The sequence below is a fragment of the Sciurus vulgaris genome (genome assembly GCF_902686455.1).
Source record: "Sciurus vulgaris genome assembly, chromosome: 2".
NCBI lineage: Eukaryota > Metazoa > Chordata > Mammalia > Rodentia > Sciuridae > Sciurus > Sciurus vulgaris.
The window spans coordinates 130,052,174-130,075,906 of NC_136462.1; the positions used below are offsets into that span (position 1 = coordinate 130,052,174).

The 23,733-nt window shown below is 35.8% G+C and overlaps 1 long non-coding RNA gene and 1 pseudogene across 2 annotated transcripts in view; one reads left to right on the plus strand and one right to left on the minus strand.

The window, feature by feature from the left end:
- Positions 1–23,733, minus strand: part of LOC306650480 — a 246,344-nt gene that overhangs the window by 169,550 nt on the left and 53,061 nt on the right. The window contains exon 5 of the long non-coding RNA XR_013760934.1: positions 1,072–1,170. This is a non-coding gene — a long non-coding RNA (uncharacterized lncRNA). The remainder of the gene's footprint in view (positions 1–1,071; positions 1,171–23,733) is intronic.
- LOC306652511 (14-3-3 protein zeta/delta-like) lies at positions 6,091–11,119 on the plus strand (annotated as a pseudogene). The gene has a single exon. The product of its transcript is annotated as a 14-3-3 protein zeta/delta-like (transcript).

Consider the following 23,733-nt stretch of genomic DNA (forward strand, 5'->3'; position numbering starts at 1 on the left):
GAGATTCTCACTTAGGGAAAGGGGAAGATGGTCATTGATGGCAAGAATTAATCATTTTCCCAAAGCTACTCCTTTCTCCATTACTTTGCCTCTAGCTAGCTTCATTGATTCTACTGAACAGCAGTGAACTGAACCTTGTGAGGTTATACTATTTTAACCAATAATAGGCAGAAGGCACATTCTTATAAGGCCTACACAGACCACTCAGAAACATGTATCACATCATGGACATAAAATACACCTCAAAACTTAATCATATCTTGTCTGTTCTCAAACCACAGTGAAATTACACTAGAAAGAAAAAATGAAAAATTAAGTGGAAAATACCCAAATTCATGATGATTAAATAACCAATTTTAAATACTATATTAATCAAGAAGAAAATTCAGGCGGGCCTCCCACATCTCAGGAGGCTGAGGGAGGAGGATCACAAGTTCAAAGCCAACCTCAGCATCTCAGTGAAGCCCTGAGCAACTTAGTGAGACCTTGTCTTAAAATAAAAAAAATTAAAAAGGGCTGGGGATGTAGCTCAGGGGTTAAGAGCTTCTGGGTTCAATCTCTGGCACCAAAACAACAACAACAAAAAACAACAACAACAACGACAACAAACAAAACACAATATATTTAAAATGCTTTGAATTAAGTGCCAATTAAAATAAAACTTTATAAAAAATAATAGAATACAAGGAAAACAGACCTGAGGAGAAAATGTATAGAACTGAATGCATATTTCGGAAAATATGAAAGATCTAAAACCAATCATCTGAATATTTACCTTGGATCCCAGAAAAAGATGAGCAAATTAAATCTAATGTATGACATAAAGAAAATGACATAATACTGCAAAGACAAATAAAAGTAAACAGAATTTTCAAATGACTTAATAGTGTAACAGTTTACAGAATATGAAAGAATGTCAAAGAATGTGTAAGAGGACATGCAGGCATAGGTGAATATACGTGTATGTGTAATACTGAAATGTCTTATCAAGACCTCCTCAGTGCTGCCTATCACCCATTGCTAGAGCATACCTGGTATGCCTGATCCTTTCCACTTCACTTTGTCACTTACCTGTGATCCCTTCTCTTGGGTTGCTGTAAATGCAGAGTGGCAGTCTTGTACTCTTCGTTTCTTCATTCCAGAGTAACATAGTGTTAAATATAATAAGCTCTGGAAGGAAAATTGTTGTTGTGTTAAATAAATCACTTAGTAAAAGATGGTTATTCTGCACAAGCATGATAAACAATGCTCAAAACTGATACATGCACATGTAAGGAAATTAATCTCAAGAAATGCTATTAAATTATTCATTAATTCTTATCTCAATAATAATTACTACCATTATTATCAATGAATTTTCCAAGAGTGATCTAGACTATCGAATATTCATCAGGAAAAAAAAAAAAAAACTCCAAATTCACAAATCACAGAACATAATTTCTAGGTGGGTCAGAGTCCTAGACCTGAATGTAAAAATAATTTAATGCAGCATTGAGTATGTAATTTAGCAAAATAAGTTTATGACTTTGTGGTAGGGTAATAATCATTAAACATTGGTGATTGGGCATTTCTTGAGAATCTTGTGATACTCTCTGTGAAATTCTTTCTGATCTACTGACACTGCTTCTATAAGTTTTGATGTTACAGTATCACGAGAAGCTGAAAATAGAAGAGGCATTTGTGTGTATGTATGTATATGTGTGTATAAAGCCATAAGTTAAAAATGATTTTAAATTTATTTTTTAACAAACAAGATTTTTATACTAAATTCATGTGTGCACATACATGAGCCCAATCACAGTGTGTGACAAGCCTTCTAGCCAACAGTGTTTCTGCACTCTCAATTTCAAGAGGTATCCTAATGGAAAGAAGTGAACATGTACACTGTAGGATCAATGGAATACTTTACTTCTCTCTATTCTATGATTTATCAAATTGCACCTGCCATATTAATATCTATTATTGAGAAAACATTCTAAAATATAGTTTCATATAAATTAACCAACTCTATTTACCTTTCACCTGGGATTAAATCCAGAGTTATTAGTGAACTATTAGAATTTTCTGTTTAAATGTAGTGAATTCTAATAATTTTATATTGCCTTGACATCCATTTTGAATACATTCCTAATTTGCTCATACAAGAAATTTGGTTTATTCATTCATGAAACAGTTTTTAGTTGTTTTCCTCCTCCAAATTTCAGGTATGAGCTTATAGTTATGTAGATATTTATCTTGCATCACTCCATACAACCACCCACTGGTGATCACTTGCAAGGGGAAAGGTAGATATTGCACTTTACTGGTCTGCTGGGTCCCATTCCCCACAAGGATGGTGACATATCCCAGTGACCCCTTCTCATACACAAAGTGACTCCACACAAAATGTACTTGCTTGCTGGAAATCATCACTTGCTATAGCTCACGGGTATCACCCATTTCTCTCTTTTCTCACTGCTCCTCTGTTTTGTGAGTTATGTCTGACTTCCTGACTTCCCATAAATTCTGTGGGTCATGCTGCCCTCTTCTCACTGGGACCAAGCAATAAATAATATATTATGTTACCTCCTCTGCGCTTCACATCACCAACATACCTAACAATAACTTATTTTTCAGTAAAGGCTCTCCTAGATAGTGTCTATCTTGGTAGGAATAAAGTGAACACAGATTATACAAAAGCCAAAATTGTATCTGTTATGTAAACAGGTTTCCTTTGTGAATGAAAGTGGACATGGGTGAGACATTGTGGTATGAGGTCATCCACCAGGATAAAGAAGCATCCCATCATTTTAAATAGCTTTTGCTTCACTATGGTCAAAAAACCTGGCAAGAACAATTGGAAGAGGAAAGGTTAATTTTGGCTCATGGTTTCAGAGGTTTAGTCCACAACTGGCTAATGCCATAGTTTGATTCTCAAGGTAAGGCAGAGTGTCATGGTCAAAGTGTGTGGCAGAAGAAAGTAGCTCAAGACTTGTCAACAAGGAAGGGGAGAGAGGTAGAGATTGAGAAGTGCCCATAATCTGATAATTTCATCTCTGAACCTTCTTGCATTGACTTACACATTGGTTTTGGGGTACACCTCATATCTTAACTGCAACACCCACAAAAGGCACATTATAAACACCTAGGACCAAATCCACTCTAATCCAATCAGGCTAGGGCTAGAGTTTATAGCCACTGATGAGAGACCTAAAAAAAAAAAAAAAAACTAGAAATAAATAAAACCTCAACATATATGGAATGTTCATCTAACAAAGACTGTACTGGAGTGGCAGCTTTGTAAAGACAGAAAAATCTGTGTACTCAGAATTTCTGTGCCAATCTTAGAAAAGTGAGCAATACTCCCTTTAAGCTGCATTCCAAATTCAATTCTTCAATCTATAGCAATCCTATATCTATTTCTTCTTTACTTTTGTTACTCAAGTGGATAGTGATCATGCAAGTCACTTTTTGAAGGGCACTGCAAATGTAGATATATTAACATTTTCACAAAATGTTTAGTTCTGTCCTCCTACTTTTCTGAGCAACATATATTTGGGTACACTGAAATATGGAGTAGACCTTTGTGTTCCATGATGAATATATTTAATTAGGAATAAACTCACCGAATTTATAATGGAAGTATATTGGTACCTAGAATTTCAATTTCTAAGAAGACTCATTGTAACAGCATGTTGTGATCTGAAACACATTCACCATTCTTCCTTTGAACTCTAACTTATATTCAGGCTACCGTGTGGAACTAGGTATGTTGTGTTCTTGTTCCAGGATGCAGTGTGACTTTGGGATGCTTGCAATGTCATTGTTCTGAAAATTCTAGTTGTCAGATCAGCCTGTGTGAAATCTTCTCACCAGTAGTTGAACAGGTAATGAGAACTCATATCTTCTGTGCTTTCAGGGATTCATATTAGGGATATGGTACTCAACATGGTGTCCTCTGCCAGTGAGCTCATGTTAGTATAGTTCTTTGTCTATCACTTGTCCTCTCTTAAACCTGAGCTCTCATGTTCCTGCCATTTTGAGATGGGTCCACACCTAGTTGGGTCTTCTTGTATGCTGCTACCGCTGACTTTGGTGTTGTTTTTTCCTTTGTTGTTGGTTTTGTTTCTAAATAATTTGAAGAGGAAACATTCTAAGTGTACCTCATGATACATTCTAATTTATGTATTGAAATAATGTGGACATACTGGTTAGAAAAGTCACCTAGAGTTTAGAAACTACAATTAAAATTACATGAATGGGAGAATTCTGCATGTTATAAACTACAGATTTTAAAAGAGTCCATCAGTTCTCAAGGGTGAAAAATGAGCTTGAAATGGTAAGAAAATTTCTTGAATAACAAATGCCCAGAAAACACCATGTGAATATCTGCTATCCTTACCTCAAAAGTGAGAAATGTGTTAGAGGTCAGGCATGTCCCTCACTCCAGGGCATCAGGTCACAAGAACCAGTTTTCTCATTGTAGCTCTTAGTGCAGTGTGGAGAATATAACCCATGATTACAGATCCTAAAATTAAGTCTTGACTATGTGGAAAGTACAGTGTGCAGGCCCATGGCTCTGCAGAATTTGTAGACATGGGTCCTGGATAAAACCCTGTTGCTGCCCAGTAGAGAGCCATGGCTGTGCACAGGGAGCTGTGTGGTGAGTGCATAGTACTCCCTGCTCTGGAATTCTTTGTTTAATCATGCGCAGAGTCCTCCTTTTTCCTGTGTCAATCTCTTAAATAAGCGCATGCAGAATTGAGAATGTGTTATAACACTTTTTTGTGTATTCATCTTTACTAGACTTTTCCCATCATATACAACATATCTGTATTACTCACTTGCCTCCAACTTTCTAATATTTGATGTCTGAAGTTTATTTCCAGGCCAGGGGAAGAAACACTGACATAAATGGCATACCATGTATGCAATCACTATTTCTGCACACAGGTCATCTAGTATTCTGACAATACCTATCCTGTGGCTTTTATGCTTGACAATGGTTAATATAATTCCACAATGAGAGTGTCTACAGAATGTATGATCCTAAAGAATTCTTAATGGAGTCTGTAGAAGGAATTTAATAATCACAGGCTTTTCTGAAAGACTGGAAGATAAGAGTTATTTGAATACTTAAGAAATAAATTTGATTCCAAAAATATACTTTCAAATTGTGGAATTATTTATGTTTCCTGTTCTTACAGACATTTCAGTCTTAGCATCTCCTGTCAAGAAGTATAGAAATGTATGTTTAAAAATTAAATCAACAACAACAACAAAATTCAGTGGGAACTTGCAGGTACATTCCCTGGCAATATCAAGAAATAGAGCTTTCTGAGACTTGAGAAGATGGTGGAAGTGAACTAGCCAGGAAGTCCTGAACTCCTCACAACACAGAAATGAGAGAGCAAAGAAAAAGCAGAATTGAGACTGGAAGAGACTAGAAGATAGGTTAAGAGTAGAAAACAAACTCAGAACACCCTAACCCTGAGGGTGAGAAGAGTGGTAGGGAAATGGGGGGTGGGAGCAGAAAAAAATCTCTTAATCTTTCACACTTAAAAACAGTTGAAAAGACAGATAAAATTTAAAGCATGACACGAACAGAAGGGGTCTTAAAATACTACAAACAGTTTAAATGAAATTGTGAAAAGAAAACTGAGCCAGAGGTCTGCAGCAATCTTATGGAGCCCGCAGCTGACTTGTCACCCCCTTAAATCAGCATGGTGTTTTCCCAGGCCTGAACAGCTGAAAATTAAACCAGAGCAAAGTCCTCTGCAGTAGAATCCAGCAGAAGAACTCCTAGAAGGACCAATTCTAGCCAAAAATTACTGAAACCCCCTCTCTGTGACCTTCACCACAAACAAGGGGAATGAATGGGATGTTGGAGACTTTTCCTGGGGAGTGCACCTAGTTCAGCTCTGCAAGCCAGGCAAGGACAGAAAGCCCTGTGCAGTGTCTGCTTGCTCAACTCAGACAGAGACAGCAAGGAAGCAGTCTGGGCCTTGAACAAAGGAAAGAAGATTCACCATGTCCCAACCACTGACACTGGGGGCAGGCACTGTGGGAAAACTGGGGGCAGGCCCTGTGGGAAATCTAGGGTCAGTCCCCAGGATTATGGGGCCATGTCAGAGGGAAGCTGCCTGAATATCCAGTGACATAGAGTGTCAGTGGAAAATTACCAGTCCACACAGTAGAAAGTAGCTGATCCTAGTCTTAACTGGTGCATATTATAACCCATACTCACAACACACAAATGAAAGGGCATTACTTGGATGTTTGTGGGACCTTGCATCAGATTTAGTAAACAGGGAATCAAGAGCCACCTTTCTCAACCTAGGGCAGTGGAAACTAGAGTTTAGGTGAACCATCTGAAACACTCCACTACAGTACCTCTGAGAATGGCTTTGGACAGGGGAATACTTCTGCACAACAGAACAGTGGTGGAAAACCCACAACCATAATTCCTGCACTCACAGACAGCCAACAAGATCTTCACTATCATGGAAAGGACCCTGTAGAGGGAAGCAGGTACACAGTTATAGCAATGGCAGGGATACTCCACGGCCTACATCCTGAACTACTGCACACAACAGAAACAGGCAAGCCACACACTGCACCTTCTGAGCAATCAGCTACAGGCCTCTGAATTAACAAACCAGAAGCTGCTGATAGGAGGTTCTTGGTTGATACTTCCTCCTCTTACCCCTATTTGTCCTCTTGCATTACCTACCACTACCTCGAATACCCACCATTCATCTGTTTCTCCTTTCTACCTTGGTATAAATTACTTCTTTCTATAGTTTCCTTCCTCTCCTTCCTCCTTCACTCCCTTCCGTCCTTCCTTTCTCTTGTCTTTCTTTTTGCCTTTCTTTCTCTTTTTGCTTATTCTTTTGGCCCAATCTTTCTTTGGATTCCTCTTTCAGCCCACACTTAAGATTACAGTTAGTTTACTAAACTTAACAACTAAATTTTGACCTATTCCAGAATTATACTATAGGTTTATACCTGAATTTGAGGAACCACAGAAGACAACAGCAACAAGTCTTTGTTTCCTATAAGGCTGAATATAATGAGGCTTGGTTCTGAAGCGATTATAGCAAAAAGGGTTCATTGGCATCTCTTAAGGTGGTGTTAATACTGGGATCAGCAGAGTTCACACGCTGACTTAAAATACCATTATCTGGATACTCACCCAACCCAGGGCTCTTAAGAAAAGGAAGCTAACAAAGTAATCCTTCACTTAAAAAAAGTGAGAACTGTATTAACTGATGGGTACACATACAAATATGAAAAAGCAAGGGAACCAACCATCCCAAACAGCCTATAGTGGATCAACAATAGAACTGACACCAGAATGGAGGAAATGTCAGAGAGGAATGTAGAAAGTTTACAGTTAAACTGTTCCATGAGCTAAAAGATGTAAGGAGTAAAATTAGAGAGAAAATACATGAAGTAAAAGACCACTTCAGTTAAGAGATACAGATTCACAAAAGACCCAAATATCTCAAAATGAAAGGATTAATAAACCAAATTAAAAATTCAATGGAAAGTATCACCAGTAGATGACACCACTTTGAACACAGATTGTCAGACCTTGAAGACAAAGTATATTGAAAATAAGTTGACCATAAAGAAAAGGTGTTAAGAGACCATGAATGGAGTATTCAATAAATATGGGATAACATTGAAAAGGCCAAATTTAAGATTCATAGGGATAGATGAAGCTCTCAAATACAAAGGATGTATAATCTTTTCAAAGAAATAATACCAGAAAACTTTACAAACCTTAAGAATAAAATGGAAATTCAAATACCAGGGTATATAGAACTCCAAATATACAAAATCTCAGTAGATCCACTCTAAGAGACATTATGCTGAAAATGCCCAACACAAAGAAGAAATATAGCAGTTTTAAAAGCTGCAAGAGAAAAACAACTGGTCACATTTACAGGTAAGCCCTGAGGTTGCTATTCTCATATCAGATAAAATGGACTTTAAGCCAACATTGATCAGAACACACAAACAGTCATTTCACAGTGCTTAAGGGAATCATACATCAACAAGATTTGATGATTGTAAATATGTTTGCCCCAAACCATAGAGCACCTATGTACATTTAACAAACCCTTTTCAATATTAAGAATCAAGGCCTGTGAGCAGCGAGATCCAGGGACAGAGTCTCAGCCTTGCTGCTGCCACTGTTGCCCAGAGACTGCTAAGCCCCCATCTGTCCATCGCCACCCACTCTAGACACAGAACATACAGTCATGGAAGAAAATGAGCTGGTGCAGAAGGCCAAACTGGGCGAGCAGGCTGACGATATGATGACACGGCAGCCTTCATGAAGTCTGTAACTGAGCAAGGAGCTGAATTGTCTAATGAGGAGAGGAATCTTCTCTCGGTTGCTTATAAAAATGCTGTAGGAGCCTGTAGGTCATCTTGGAGGGTCGTTTCAAGTATTGAGCAAAAAGATGGAAGGTGCTGTGAAAAAGCAGCAAATGGCTCGAGAATACGAGAGAAAATTGAGACTGAGCTAAGACATATCTGCAATGATGTACTGTCTCTTTTGGAGAAATTCTTGATCCCAATGCTTCACAAGCTGAGAGCAAAGTCTTCTATTTGAAAATGAAAGGAGACTATTACCATTACTTGGCTGAGGTTGCTGCTGGTGATGCTAAGAAAGGGATTGTGGATCAGTCACAGCAAGTCTACCAAGAAGCTTTTGAAATCAGCAAAAAGGAAATGCAGCCAACACATCCTATCAGATTGGGTCTGGCCCTTAACTTCTCTGTGTTCTATTATGAGATTCTGAACTCACCAGAGAAAGCCTGCTCTCTTGCAATGACAGCTTTTGATGAAGCCATTGCTGAACTTGATACATTAAATGAAAAATCATACAAAGACAGCATGCTAATAATGCAATTACTGAGAGACAACTTGACATTATGGACATTAGATACCCAAGGAGATGAAGCTGAAGCAGGAGAAGAAGGGGAAAATTAACCAGCTTTCCAACTTTTGTCTGCCTCATTCTAAAATTTACACAGTAGACCATTTGTCATCCATGCTGTCCCACAAATAGCTTTTTGTTTATGAGTTATGATAGGTTTATGTTACTTCTATTTGAATTTCTATATTTCCCATGTGGTTTTTATGCTTAATATTAGGGGAGTAGAGCCAGTTAACATTTAGGGAGTTATTTGTTTTCATCTTGAGGTAGCCAATATGGCGATGTGGAATTTTTATACAAGTTATAAATGTTTGACATAGTACTTTTAGGTACATTGTGGCTTTACAAGGGCCAGTGTTAAAACTGCTTCCATGTCTAAGCAAAGAAAACTGCCAACATTTTGGTTTGTCCTGGTGGGGAATAAAAGGGATCATTGGTTCCAGTCACAGGTATAGTTATTGTGGGTACTTTAAGGCTTGGAGTACTTACAAGGCTGTAGTAGAAACTGATATCCTATGGATCCTATATGTCGAATCATGTGTTTCTGTGGATAGGCGATCTCAGTGTGCACAGCTTTGACTACAGCTGAAAAAGTGCTCCTTTGGACAAAGTTGTGACCCAATTTACTCTGGATAAGGGCAGAAACGGTTCACATTCCATTATTTGTAAAGTTACCTGCTGTTGCTTTCATTATTTTTGCTACACATTTTATTTGTATTTAAATGTTTTAGGCAACCTAAGAACAAATGTTAAAGTAAAGATGCAGTAAAATGAATTGCTTGATATCCATTACTTTATGTATATCAAGCCCAGCAGTAAATAAAACAAAACCCATGTATTTAACTTTTTTTAGGTTTCTTTTTTTTTTGCTTTTGTGATTTTTTTTTTTTTGATACTTGCATAACATGCATGTGCTGTAAAAATAGTTAACAGGGAAATAACTTGAGATGATGGCTAGCTTTGTTTAATGTCTTATGAAATTTTCACGAACAATCCAAGCATAATTGTTAAGAACCCATGTATTAAGTTCAGGTAAGTGGAATAAAAGTTTTATGAATGGAATTTCAACTACTTTCTCTACAGCTTTTCATGTAAATTAGTCTTTTGGTTTTGAAACTTCTCTAAAGTAAATTGGACATTCTTGGAAATGTATCCCTTATTCCCTCTTGGCAGCTAATGGGCTTTTACCAAGTTTAAATGCAAAGTTTATAACAATAAAAATACTACTAATATAACTACCATTCTCGACTGTGTCCCATGTTCTCCCTCCTCCCTCCCCACAAAAAAAATTTTTTTCTGGGGGAGGATGAGGTTGATTGGAAAAGTGTATTATATTCCATTCAAAATTTTGGTATATGGCATTTTCTAACTTAGGAAGCCACAATATTCTTGGCCCATCATGACACTGGGTAGCATTAACTCTAAGTTTTATGCTTCCAAATCATTTTGGTTTTTAAGAATTTCTTGATATTCTATGGTCTGCCTTCAATTTTGATCCTTTATTCTATTTGTCAGGTGCACAAGATTACCTTTCTTTTTTTAGCCTTCTGTCTTGTCACCAACCATTCCTGTTTGGTGGCCATGTACTTGGGAAAAGGCCACAGGATCTTTCTGGCTCCACTGAATGTCTAAGATACCCACCCTGCTTCCTTTGCTTGTATCCCACCAACTATTTCCCATATCCTGTTTACTGTAGCACATCTCTCCTTAGTTGATGAGATTGTGTGTAAACCCCACCAATCCTGAATGCGCTGTCATTGTCTGCCTTTAAAATCCTTCCTCTTCCTCTCTTTAAATAATGGTGGGGCTAAGTTATACCCAAAGTTCACCCTACAGAATATTTCCTCAGAATTTACAGAAAACACCAAACAAAATGCCATTTTAAAAGAGTTGCATTTTCTCCCCCTTTTAGAATGTAAGCTCTTCAAGAGCAGGGATAATGTTTTCTGTATGCTCTATTGTGCCTAGTACACTGTAAATGCTCAATAAATATTGATGATGGGAAAAATATTAAGAATCAAATAGACCAAACAACAATAATACCAGGTGACTGTTAGATGCCTCTCTCACAACTGGATAGATCATCTAAACAAAAACCAAGTTAAGATTCTACAGAACCAAAACTACAATTAATGATAGGGAACCTAACAGACATTCACAGAATATTTCATTGATCAACAACTGAATTTACTTTCTTCTCAGCAGCACATGGAACAGTTTCTAAAATAGACTACATACTAGTTCACAAACAAATCTTAAACATAAATAATGATAATACCTTACATTCTTGATAGAATGATAGATCATAATGAGTTGAAATTTGAAATCAATGATAAGGTAATAAACAGACTATTCTGTCATGTATAACTAAAATGAACAAAAAAATAGCTAACACTTTAACACCTGGAGATTAAATAACATAGTTTTGAGTGATGATGGATAGCAAAGGAAATCAGGGGAAAAATAAATTATCAGAAGTAAATGAAAATGGTGATAAACATCAAAATATCTGGACCAGCATGAAGGCAGTTTGTAGAGGAAATTTCATAGCATTGAGCTCATACATTAAAAGACTAGAAGGACACTAAATAAATAATCTAGCATTATATCTCAAGGCCCTAGAAAAGGAATAACAAATGAACATACAAATCAGTAAAAGATAAGAAGTAATTAAAATCACCTTCAAAAATCAATGAAATTGAGATTAAAAACCAATACAAAGGATCAACAAAATAAAGAGTTGGTTTTTTGAAAGTACAAACAAAATTGATAAACCATTAGCCAAACTAACCAAAAGAAAGAAGGAAAAACTCATTTTATCAGAATTCCAAATGTAAAAGGCAATATCTTCACAGACACAACTGAAATCCAGAGGATCATCAGAAACTATTTTGAAAATATTATATCCTCCAAAATAACTAGAAAATCTTTAAAATACTGACAAATTCCTAGAGACACATAACCTACTCAAATTGATCCAGGAGGGTACAGAAAACTTGAACAGAGCAATTTCAAGTAATAAAATTAAAGCAGCCATCAAAAGACTTTCAACAAAGAAAAGCCCAGAACCAGACTGACACCAATCCTTCTCAAATTATTCCATTAAATAGAAAAGGAAGGAACATTGCCAAATTCCTTCTATGAAGCCAGTGTTACCCTGATACAAAATCCAGACAAAGACACATCAAGAGAAGAAAACTTCAGTTCAACATCCTTGATGAACTTAGATGCAAAATTTCTTAATAAAATAGTGGCAAACCAAACACAAAAACACAATAAAAAATAGTGCACTATGATCAAGTGGATTTTATCCCAGGGATGAAAGTTTGGTTCAACCTACAGAAATCAATAAATGAATTCCCCACATAAATAGACTAAAAAACAAGAATCACATATTTATCTCATCAGATGCAAATACAGCATTTGACAAAGTACAGCACTCATGCATGTTTAAAACTTTAGAAAACCTAGGGATAGAAGGATCTTACCCCAACATTGTAAAGGCTATGTATGACAAACCCAAGACCAATGTTATTTTGAATGAACAAAAACCGAGAGTATTTCTGCTAAAAACAGGAACAAGACAAGAACACCCACTTTCACCATTCATAGTCAATATAGTCCCAGAAACTGTAGCCATAGCAATGGGAAAAAAGAAAAAATAAAAGGGACACAAATAGGAAGAGGAAAGCTCAAATTATGTTTCCTGATGATATGATTCTATATTTTAAAAGAGCCAAAAACTCCATCAGAAGACTTCTATAGCTCATAAAGGAATTCATTAAAGTAGCAAGATACAAGATCAACATCCATAAACTCAAACATTTTCCTATACTCCAATGATGAATCTGCTGAAAAGTAAATCAGAAAAAGTATCCAATTCACAATCATCTCAAAGAAAATAAAATGCTTGGGAATCAATACAACAAGAGATGAAGAAACTCTACAATGAAAACTATAGAATACCAGAGAAAGAAATTGAAGAAGACCTTATAAGATGGAAAGACTTCCCCTGTTCTTGGATAGTCAGAATTAATATTGCCAAAATGGCCCTAGAGATTCAATACGATTTCTAACAAAATTCCTGAGACATTGTTCAAAGTACTAGGAAAAGCAGTTATAAAATTAATTTGGAAAAATAAGAGAGCCAGAATAGTCAAGCAATCCTTAGCAAGAAAAGCAAAGCAGGAAGCATGACCATATTGGACCTCAAATTATACTCCAGATCTATGGTAACAAAAAGAGAATGGTACTGGAACCAAAACAGGCATGGAGACCAATGGAACAGAATAGAGACAAATACAGAGACAAATGCACATAAAAGCATTTATCGACAGTATAAGATGTTCTTAATAAAGTTTTATGTTCTTTTCAAAAAAAAAAAAAAGCATTTATCGGATTAGACAAAGTTATCAAAAACATACGTTGGAGAAAAGATAACATTTTAACAAATTGTGTGGGAAAACTGGAAACCCATATGTGGTAGAATGAAATTTAACCCTGTCTCTCAGCCTGAACAAAATTCAACTCAAAGTGAATCACCACAACAAATCTCCACATCATGTACAACCAAAAGTCTGGGAACGTAATTAAAATAAGATGTATTCCATGTTTGTATAAATATCAAATATCAAATACTTCCAACATATAGTCTACTGTTGGGTATAACTAAAAAGAACAAACAAAAAAGTGAATCAAAGACATAGGAATTAGACCAGAAATCCTGCACCTACTAGAAGAAAATGTAGGACCAAATACTCCAACATGTCACTCAGGAACTGACTTCTTTAGCGACTCTGAAAGCACAAGAAGTAAATAAAAAATCAGAAAATGGGATTGCAATCAAATTTAAAAAGCTTTTTTCACAGCAAATGAAACATGAAGCATGAACAGTGTATTAGTCAGGGTTCTCTAGAGGAACAGAATCAATAGGACTTTCAATTATAAAAAGGGGATTTATAAGATGGGCCTACATGACCAGAAGCTGGATAGTCCACAATGGCCATCTGCAGCTGGAGAGCTGGAAGAACCGGCAGCTGCACATTCCAAGACACAGAAGCCCCAGAACAAGAAAAATTGACAGCACTACCCTAGTCCGAGACCAAGGCTTCTAGAAACTACCTGGAGAATCACTGGCAAAGTCCACTTTGGAAGAGTGAAGAAGCGAGAGTCCAAAATCCTCAGACAATCGAAGCAGCAATCAAGAACCTGTTCAAGAAGAGCTGAGCTTGCATCTGCATCTGCTTCCTTGTTCTTCCAACTTTTATTCCATTCTTTTGGGCAGCACTGCCCATGGTTAGGGAGGGGCTCCACTTCAGTTCACTATCCCACATTCCAATCATTTCCAGATTCACCCTTGCTGACACACCCAGGGGCCTCTTAATCATCTCTTAATCCAATCAAGCATCTCTTAACCCAATCAAGTTGACAATTCAAATTAACCATCACAAAGAGTAAGCCAACAGAATGACAGAAAATATTTAACACCTGCTCCTCAGAATATACACAGAACTCATTTAACACCAAAAAAGCAAATAGCACATCAATAAATAAAAGAACTAAACAGATTCTTCTCAAAAGAAGAAAACACAAATGGTGCACAAATATATAAAATCAGGTCAAAATCTCTAGTAATTAGGTAAATACAAATCAAAACAAGACTGAGATTTCATCTCATTCCAGTCAGACTAGCAATTATCAATAATACAAGTTAACAATAAATGTTGGTAAGGATGTGGGGAAAAAGTATAGTCATATATTGTTGGTGGGACTGCAAATTAGTATAACCACTCTAGAATGCAGTATGGAGATTCCTGAAAAACCTAGGAATTGAACCACCATACAACCCAGCTATCCTACTTCTCCATATATATCCTGAAAATTTAAAATCAATATACTATAATAATTGAGTAATTGAGCAACATCAATATTTACAGAAACACAATTCACAATAGACAAGCTGTTGAGCCAACCTAAATGCCCTTCAACAGAAGAATGGATGAAGAAAATGTGGTCTATATACACAATGGAGTATTATTCAGCCATAAAGAATGACCTTACGGCACTTGATAGTAAATTGATGGAACTGAAGTAAATCTTGCTAAGTGAAATAAGCTAGTCCCAAAAAGTCAAAAGTAGAATATTTTCTCTGATGGGCAGAAGATAATTCAATATAAGTAGGAGAGGGTAAAAGAAGAGTAGAAGAAAAATCAGTAGGTTTAGGGGTAGGTTTAGGGTTAAGGGATAAGGAGGGTGGTAAGAATGGAGGAAGAAAGGACTATATAGAGGGAAAAGAGGGGTGGGAGGGGTGGGGGGAAGGGAAAAAATAACAGAATGAATCAAACAATATTGCCCTATGTAAATTTATAATTTTTAATTAAAATAAAAAAAATCAGTGGGGTAGTAAAATGGGAATGAAGGGAATGGAGGAGGGTTGAGATAGAGAAAGAGAGTGGAAAGAATCTAACCTAACTTTCCTATGTACAGATATGGATATGTCATAGTGAATCTCACCATCATGTACATTCATAAGACACTAATTAAAAAGGAGCAACTATAAGTAAATAGCAGAAGGATCACTGGGAGGGGATAGGGTAAAGGAAGGGAGAGGACTGGGGACTGAACTAAACCAAATTATACTCCATGCTTTTAAAATTATGTCAAAATGAGTACTATCACCATGTATAATTTTAAAAACCCAATAAAAAAAAGAAAGGAAATAAATATTTCAGAGACATTTGAGACACGGGCACCTTTTTTGAAAAAGTTGTTATTGGGATAGAAGAAAGACTTGAGGTTCCTAAACGTCATGGTGGTGTTTTCCTGAAGCAGGTGCATGTGAGTTGGAATGACTGCTAATTAAGATGCTTTTCTGTTCTCTCCCTACATGATAATTTATTGGCTTAACTCAACAATAGTTGTGTAAAGACTTTTTATACTAATATAAAACTCTTTCATTTTTATTTTACATGAATTTAGTTTTACAGAAAGTTTGAGACAGTATGAGAATTTTCTATACCCTTCAACTCATTCTACTGTCAATATCATGGTAATAATGCTAATCTGGGATACCTTACTAGATCTACCACAATTTGTATTATTTATTTATTGCTACTCAAAAGTAGCTTGTAGCTTATTGCCTCCAAACTACACACATTACTCACAGTTACCCAGGCTCAGGGATCCAGACATAGGTGTCGGAGAATTCTGAGGACTCAAGTTAATGCTGGGCTTGGGAAGGGTCCACTCTAAGCTTATGTGACTGTTGTCAGGAGTCAGTTCATGCCTGACTGAGGTGATTTCACTGGAGAATAATTTCAAGACATTAAAGAATTAATGACCATCCTTCACTAAGGTGGGAAAATAGAACACTTCCCAATGTATTCCAGTAGGCTAGTTTATCCTGATACCACAATGAGATAAAAACTGTTTGCAAGAGGAGAAAATTACAAAATTTGCCTTGTATTCTCAAGAAAATACTAGCAAACAAAAAAATATCAGCAACATATTTAAAAAAAGATTGTACACCATGACTAAGTTGTATTTATCTCAGGAATAAAATTTTGGTTCAACACAAAAAAGCAATTAATGAAATAGAATACATTAATAGAACAAAGGGCAAAACCCATAAGATCAGCTTTAATGATAGAGAAAAGGCATTTTGCAAATTCAAAACACATTCATAGTTAAAACACTGAAAACCTTAGACATAAAAAATAAAATTCTGCCAGATATGGTGGCACATGCCTGTAATCCCAGTGACTCAGGAAGCTTAGCCAGGAGAATCACAAGTTTGAGGCCAGACTTGGCAACTTCGTGAGGTCCTAAGCAACTTAGAAAAACCATGTCTCAAAATTTAAAAAAAAAAATTTAAAAGGGTTGGGGGTGTGACTCTGTTATTGAGTGCTGCTGGGTTCAATCCCTGGTACCAAAAAAAAAAAAAAAAAAAAAAAAAGGCCCAATTACATGTTACCTTCATGAGACTCACTTCACAGGCAGACATACACAGGATGCAAGTTTAAGGAAAGCAAGTAGGAAGAGCTACTCTTGCATCCAGCAAAGCAGTCTTCAAGCTGAAATTAATCAAAGATACAATGTCACTTCACATTGGTAAAAAGGACACTTAAACAACAAGTTAGAAGCTCTAAATGCTGGTGTACCTAATTTCAAACTGCAAACAGTTTTCAAAATATAGACTTTATAATATAATGTACTAATATACAACTACTTACAAATTTCAACACACCTCTTTCATCAATAGGTCATCAAGACACAAAAATTAAGAATGATCAGACCTAAAAAATACTATAAATTAAACTGGCCTAAGACATCTATAGAATATTTCATCCAACCACATCCAAATTCATTTCCTACTTAGCTGTTCATGGAACATTCTTCAAAATAGACAAAATATTAGGTAACAAAGAAAGTCGTAGCAAATATAAAACAAGTGATATAATTCCTTGTACTTATCAGATAATAATGGAATGAAACTTGAAATCAAAAACAAGAAACTACATAAATACATGATATTATGCTTTGGATGTGATGTGTCCCCCAAAAGCTCATGTCATGAGACAATGCAAGAAGGTTTAGAGGAGAAATGATCGGGTTATGAGAGCCTTACTTGAATCAGTGAATTAAACCCCTAATAGGGATTAACTGAGTGGTAACTGAAAGCAGATAGGATGTAGTTGGAGGAGGTGGGCATTGGGGGCATGCTTTTTGGTATATATTTTGTATCTGGTGAGTGGATCCCTTCCTGCTTTCTGATCATCATGTGAGCTGCTTCCCTCCACCACACTCTTCTACCATGATGTTCTGGCTCACCTGGAGCCCTGGGTAATGGAGCTGGTTGTCTATGAACTGAGACCTCTGAACCTATGAGCCCCAAAATAAACTATTCCTTGCCTAAAATTGTTCTGGTCAGGTCTGGTGCTGAGAAGGGGGTTTGTTCCTGTGACTAATCTGATCATGTGGTTCATAAACTTTTAGAACTTTTTGGAATTGGTTCAAGGAATTTTGAGTTGTTTAGCAATATAGGGTGGAAATGCTTTAGATTGTTGTAAGTAGAACTGAATGGCCAATTCTGGCAGGAGCTCAGAAGACCAGAATGCCAATAGTCTGTAGACAGGGAAGACAGGACTCAAGAGGGATTAGAGGAAAAGGAGGATACTACTGTAAATTGGATTAGAATTCATTTGTATTGTCTCTAGTTGAGAAGTTGTCTGCATTTTTCCCATGTTCTGTGAGGATGATTTTTAAAAGTGAAGAACTTAATAATCTGGCAGAAGAAATTTCTAGGCAGCATAGGATTCAGGTGGTAGCATGGATATTGCTGGCAGCTTTTAGTCAACTTTACTGTGATATTCAGGAGCAGAAGGCAGTGCAGAAATATTTGAAAAACTTGGATGTGAAAGGCAGTAGTAAGACATTACTGCCACTAAAGAAATGCTAGACTTTGCCCAGAGATTATAAGAAAGATGGCTTGAGGGCATCTTGGGAATTGGGAAGATCACATCCATCTCACACTCAAGGAAGTAAAAGTAAAAATTCTTTTGAGAAGAGACAAGTGGGGTACCCTTCTTGCACAAGGGGGCCTAGGAAGTTTTTTTCAACATGCTCAGACATTCAGGAATTTTTGGCTACTGTTCAAGATGGTGGAAGACCTTGGTATCAACCACGTGGTACTGGTTCTGCAGGAATGCAGGTTGCTGGAGTTAGGGGTCACTGAAACTTCTACCAAGATTTCAAAGGAAGGCTTGGGAGGCCAGGCAAAGTGCAGCAGGGTCAGAGTCCCTGCAGGCACACCCTGAGAGAGCAATGCATGGAGATGTGAGGAGGAAACAAAAGCTGCAGTGGAGACCCTAAAGATTAAGAAATGCCATAGCACATCCACTGAGGAAGGATATAGGAATTGAGCTGAGACGTGCCACAGAAAGGCCACTTGGGCTGCAACTAAGAAGGCCACAGAGGTGGAGCTACACAAGCCCTTTGGAAAGAACATCACCATGTCATGTTCCCCAGATGCTGGACATGGAACTACCTGACTTGTTTGCCCAGCTGGATTTCAGTCTTGCTTTGGTTCCATCCCTTATTTTCATGCCCCTATTTTTGTGAATGGAAATGTTTATTCTGTACCTTTATATGCTGGAATACTTGTAAACTGCTTTAGATTTTTATGGAAGCCCACTATGTGAGTTTGCCTTGAGCCTCAGAGAACACTTTGGACCTGGATTTTTAGGGAATCTTGAAACTGTTGAGACTGTAGAGAGACTTTTGGAAATGGACTAAATATATTTTGCATTGTGAGATGGCCATGAGCTTTTGGGGGCCAGGGGTGGAATATTGGGGTTTAGATATACTGTGTCCCCCGAAAGCTCATATGTGAAACAATGCAAGAAGGTTTAAAGGGAAATGATTGGATTATGAGAGCCTTAACTCAATCAGTGAGTTAATCCCCTAATATGAATTAACTGAGTGGTAATTGAAGGCAGGTAGGGTGTGATTGGAAGAGGTGAGTCTCTGGGGGCATGTGTTTGGGGTATATATTTTTTATCTGGCCAGTAGAGTCTCTCTCTGCTTTCTGATCTCATGTGAACTGCTTCCTTCCTCCACACTCTTTTGCCGTGATGTTCTGGCTCAATTGGTGACCTGGGAAATCAAGCTGGCTGTCTATGGAGTAAGATCCCTGAAATTGTTAACTCCAAATAAACATTTCCTCTTCTAAAGTTGTTCTTGTCAGGCTTTTAGTCATGGCAGCAAAAAAAGCTGACTAAAACATGGCTATTAATCAATAAACTTTTGAATGACGAATGGCCTATCCAAAACAAAATCTACAGGAAAAACTAAAAATTCCTAGAATCAAATAAGAACAGAGACACAACATACCAAAATCTCTTGGACACCATGAAGACAGTTCTAAGAGAAGAGTTACAGCAATGAGTGTTTATTTGGAAAAATCCCAAATAATAAAACTAATGATGCTTCTCAAGGTCCTAGAAAAATAAGAACAAATTCCAAAACCAGAAGAAGGAAGGAAATAATTGAGATCAGAGCAAAAATGAATGAAATAAAGAATAAAAAACCAATATAAAGTATCAATGTAACAAAGTCTTGATTGTTTGAAAAGAAAAACAAGATTGATGAACCCTTAAACTAAACAAAAGAAAAAGGAACACCCAAATCCATAAAATCAGAGATTTTAAAAAAAGACATCATCACAGGCATCTCTGGAATCAAGAGAATCATTATAAACTATTTTGAAAATTAATATTATAATAAACTGGAAAATTGAGAAGAAATGGAAAAATTTCTAGATACATACAACCTACCAAACTTGAACAAAGATAAAACAGTATCTAAATAGGCCAAAAGCAAGTAATGAGATCGAAACACTATTAATAATCCTTCCAGTGAAGAGAAGCCCAGGACCTAATGAATTCTCACATGAATTCTTCCAGAAATATAAAGACAAACAAAAATTATCCTCACATTATTCCATGTAATGGAATAATTTGCTCTGAAATTATTCAATGAAACTTCAATATCAATACCTTAATATCATCTTAATATCAATCCCTTAATATCAATACCAAGTAAAGACACAAGGAACTAACACTACAAACCAATATTCCTGATGAACATAGATGCAAAAGAAGTTTTTTAAAAACATTTTAATTTTGAAACAATTTTATATTTGTAGAAAGCTCCAAAGATAGTACAGATGTTTTCCTATACACTTCAGTTACCTGTTATGTGAACATCTTACATATCCTTAATATGCTTATGAAAACAGAAACTCAAAGTGATATAAAACTATTAACTGGACTACAAAATTTCCTAATATTTTCTCTAGGTTTTCTGATCCAGCATCCAATCCAGAACATCTAATCACATTTGCTGTCAGGTGTACTTCATGTTTATTTCTACAAAATCTATTTCCACAAAATTGTGTTACTCAAGACATATACACAGAAACAATTTTCTGGATCAGCAATCAAGATGTAGATTATGACGAGTGCTGAGATTTCAAGCAACAATTAAGTGGGGGTATGATCTTTTTCCAAGCTCATGTGAGTCTTGTAAGTATTCAATTTTCTGCCCAGGACAGGATGGCCTCACTGTGAACTATCCCAAAATCTTAAAGAATTATACAACAACAAAACAGAAAATATCCCATAACAATTGTAGATAAGAGAGCACTTCATGTAAACTGGTCAGTTTACACACATAACACAATTTAAAAAAAAATTCCTCTTAACAAGAAGAGGAAATTGTCCAGCAAAGCGTCTTACAAATTTTAGAAGCAAAATATTCACGGGAATACAGGAAAATCAGCAAAAATGATTATATACTCTAACAAATGGTATTTATCTCAATAAAACAAGTTTCCTTAAATATACAAAAACAATTAGTGTAATGTGCTATATTAGTAAAATAAAACATGAAAGCCACATGAATCTGAAAAAATGCAGAATAAATACTCAACCTATTCATTCAAAACCCATTCAAGCAAGGTGTGAGGGCAGAAACCTGTAATTCCAGCAGGAGGCTGAGGCAGGAGTACCATAATTTTGAGGCCAGTCTCTCAGCAATTCAGCAAAAACTAAATTTTTAAAACAAAAGGCTAAAAGAACAATGTAGCTCAGTGGTAAAGTGTCCCTATGTTTAATACCCAGTACAAAGCAAAAACAAACAAAAAAAATCATGATAAAATCTTGCAACAAATTAGTCATAAAATATATCTACCAAATAGGGGATCCACAGAAAATTGAGTTTTTCTGAAGGCTCAGAAAAAGGTCTAGGAAGACCCTGCCTTTTGTATCCCCAAGTTTAGACACAAAACAAGGATGTCCACTCTTACCACTTCTATGCAAAATTTCCTAGCAATTAGGCTAGGAAAAAAATATAGGAAATTCAGATTGGAAACAATGTCAAAATCTCTGTTTATAATTACATAATCTTACATATGGAAACAACTAGTTATTCTAATTTAATGGATTAGACATTGAATCCAGGATCATTAAGGTTGCAGTGTACAAGTGCAATCTAGAAAGATCAATAAAATTTCTATATACTATCAATTCATATCTATAATGAAACTCAGAATTCCACTTAAAACATCAAAATATTTATGAATAAATTTAACAAGGAAAGTATAAGATGTGTATAATAAAAACTAGATTTATTAAATGAAATCAGTGAAATCTTAAACAAATAGAAAATATATGATACTAATTGATTAGAAAGCTTACTATTGATAATACTTTTTAAACTAATGTATAGACTAAATTATAATCCATATTACATTCCTTGCTGACATTTACTTGCCCAAGTTGATTCTAAAATTCATGCATATCTGCAATATATCCATAAGCCAAAATAATCTTGAAAGAGAATAAGAAAATTGGCATAGACTAAGAATTTCAAAATTTAATATTAAGTGGTACTAATCCCAATTTGATGGAAAAGAATATGGGAAGACATATAAATCAATGGAATATAATTGAGTGTTCCAAAAGTAACACTTAAATTATGGTAAACTGAATTTACAAGGTTTTCAAGTCAATCCAACGTGGACAATACTTTTCAATAAATATCACTGAGACAATTGTATGTGCCCATGAAATTTGGCCTTTTCTCTTACACCATCTATGGCTGACTAAAAGTTAATCATATATCTAAATGTAAGTGTTAAATAGGCCACACCCATACATGACAATACAAGAATATATCTGAATGAGCCCAGGTGACACTGTTTTCTAAGGTATGACTGTACATGAAAGTAACATTAAAAAAACAGAATCATAGGTCTATTGAACTTTACCAGAATTAAGATATTTTGTGATTTGAAAAACACCATGAAAAGTAAAAGGACAATTGAATGGGAGAAATCTCTTTCAAGTCATAACTTGAATGGTTGATTATTGTAAATGTATAACATTACATAAAAACTCAAAATATACCATTAAAATCAGCTAATTATGTGAATATATATTTTCAAGTAAACCACAGTCATATCCAACAAGCACATGGAAAGATGATGATTGCTATTTTTTATCAGAGAAATATTAACTGAAATAATGAAACATTTTAAAATCTAAAAGGCATATTTCTAAATGAAAAACAAACAAACAAACAAAAAACCCAGATGGAAGAGGCAAAATACTGCGTAATTCTAGGATATTCTAGAAAGGGCAAAATTACAGACATAGTAAAGTGATCAGCAATTAGTAAAGGATTAGGAAAAAGGAAGATCAAATAAGCGAGGTACACAGGAATACTGAAATTATTATTATTATTCCCTAAGATACTGTATTATTGGATACATAATACTGATTTTGTTATCATTAATGAGATATAGTTACACATAATAGTGTGGTTCATTTTCACATATTCATAAATGCACATAACATAATTGGCTTCATTTCAACTCCTAGTACTCCCCCTTTCCCTTCCCTTAATCCCTTTTCTCTAATCTACTAGTATTCTTTCTATTTATGGTTTTTATAAACTGTGAAAGAGAAACTTCAGAAAGAAATTAAATTATATTTTGTGTATGCTTGAATATATTGCAACAAATTCTACTTTTATATATAACAATAATATACCAATTAAGAACAGAATTCACTGGGTTGGGTGGCACCTGCCTATAATCTCATTAGTGTTTTGAACGTGTCCTCCAAAAGTTCAAGTGTGAGACAATGCTAGAATATTCAGAGGTGAAATAATTGGGTTATAAGAGTCTCAATCCAATCAGTGAATTAATCACCTGATGGGGATTAATTGAGTGTAACTGA